The following is a 2,542-nucleotide window of genomic DNA, read 5'->3' on the forward strand; positions in this document are numbered from 1 at the left end:
ATTTTGCCTGTCGAAGGGAAGATACAAATAAAAACAAATCAATGGACTTCATTCCGAAATGACAGCAATGAATTTCAAAGACGTAATTCAAAACAAAAAGTTATTAAGAAAAAAATATAAAAACGTGGCAAATAAAGGTTATATGATTTTTAAATTAAAATATATACATACATTTAAAGCTAAAGAAGTAAATACACGAGTACATATATATTTTAGTACATATATTTTATAGCAAAGTAATTAACAGGACTGATATTAATGGTTAAGTAGGTTAGGTTAGGTCACGCTGGCAGGTCAAAAAGGTCATGCGTAATCCTTACCTATGATTATCAATGATTAAGTAACGATTAGCACAGCTCCCAATACCATCTTCACCACTCTACTAAACTTGCTAGGTCGAAAAGTATTGCTTATTCATAGTAGTTATGTTTAAAACTACATTACAAAAACTTCAGTCTGGACGTAGCCAACGCCCCGAGGGTACTATAGTTTCAGTAGGTTTTATTATACAGTAATATCTCGGTCCTATATTTAAATGAAGCATTTGATTAATTGCTGCCTTTCCCCACACAAAGTTTAATTTAGCTAAAATAAGAAATCTGAAGTTATTTGTTACAAAAGATGTTTGAGCTTTAATCAGAGATATGGAGCTTTCTCCTGTTAATGAAAAACCTGACTTTCTGATGCCTTTAATGCTTTCAATCGATTGCTTTATAATAGCCTCGTCAATACATTACTGGTTCTTCTTGAAAGACTGATGCTAAAATATAAAAATACAATACTTAAAGCCAGTTCATTTGTCTGAGTATTAGCGTCTTTAACTATTTTTTGGTAACAATAGATAATTTTATACTGTATATATTAAGAAATGCTTTGAATTAAATTGATTTTTATTGTACGTTTTGAAGAAAGAAAACAAATTATTAATATAAATTATTGTTTTAATAAAGAGGTTTTTGTTGAATAGTAGTGAATTGCAACAACAAAAAGTTTTCATTATTTTTAATTAAATAAATTTATGGTTGACCATATAGCTGTTTCGAATATTGCCTAATACCCTTCATCATTTTGTGATGCTTATTTGTTTTAATGATTCAGAAAACATTTTACGAAATCTTTTAATATAAAAGAATACAGCAGTTATTATTATTATTATTATTGTTAAAAAAAGGGATAGTACACTGCGACCTAAAAGATCTATTGTGCTCCCTTAGTAGCATTAGTGTGTTTCTCCAAGTCTAATTTCTTTAATGAAATTAGGTAGAGCCTACCTTTTCTAGTCTTGAATGCCTATGTTCCATGAAATATCCTCCTAGGTGTATCTTCTGCTTGTGTATCAGTGCCGGGTATTCCCCTAGCATATGGTCTGCAGTTTCTCTCTCTTCTCTGCAGTATCTGCATTCTGAGTTGGATTAGTTTCCTAACTTTATTAACTTACAATTCAATCTACAGTGATCGGTCAATAAACCCGTAATAGTCCTTAGGCTCTTTTTTGTTAGTTGTATGCAATTCTTTAAGCGTTTTAGGTTGTTAGTTCCTAAAAGCATTTTAAATTGCGATGGTCTTGGTAGTTTTTCTAAATATAGTTCTCTTTCCTTCTTCTCTGCTCCGTTCATAAGAAGGGATTGAAGGAAATACAATCCATTGGATTGAAGTAGTAAATACACAATAAAATTAAAAATTAATGTTTCATCGGCATTTTTCTGTTATCTGACTGTATGAATTTTCGGAAGTCTACATAATTATAAGCCTTACAAATATTATTACGAACTGTAAATAGTAGAATCATTGGCTGCAATAAAATACTATTTACTATACTATTTACTATTACTATTTACTATATACTATACTATATAATATACCCAATCCAGTTTTATTTTTAAAATGCACCATTTAATCTTAACTGTCTCGTGAATTGTTTCGTTAACTATGTCTGTATGTCTCTATAGTTCTTAATGTCAATTACAAATAATCATTATTATATATTTACGGAATTTGTAGTGCCTTAAAATTCATAGAAATACCCACGCAAGTTAAAAAATAAACAGAAAATAAAAATAAAATGCAAAGTAGGCTTTTTGCCCATTAAATATAAGAAAAATAAACCAAAACAAGTCACTGCCTAGCCAATAAAATCTGCTAAATTACGCAGGCAATAGACGTAATAATCACATTAGACCAGCATCTGAAGGCATCGGCGTCGACTACGACTGCTGATACTGCTGAGTGTTCACATCATTTTCATAGCACTTTTGCCTGCGGCTTAAATGGGAAGTTTTTAATTACAGTCGAAATTAATAACGTCATTAAATACTTTTATCACTGAAAAAGCTTCGGTAAAATGTTGAAGTTTTTACCTTTTATGACGCACTCCTGCATAATTATACGCTAAGGATTGTTGTATCCTGCCGGTGTTGTTGTTGTTGTTGTCGGCTGTTACTATGGCTTGACTTTTAAATGGTTTTACTCGATTCTGTTTAGATGCGTTTATTTTGAAGTTGTTGTTTTTTTTTAAGTAGAAAAGTCTATCATAAACAGTGGC

This window comes from Teleopsis dalmanni, chromosome 1, assembly GCF_002237135.1.
Source record: "Teleopsis dalmanni isolate 2A chromosome 1, ASM223713v2, whole genome shotgun sequence".
NCBI lineage: Eukaryota > Metazoa > Arthropoda > Insecta > Diptera > Diopsidae > Teleopsis > Teleopsis dalmanni.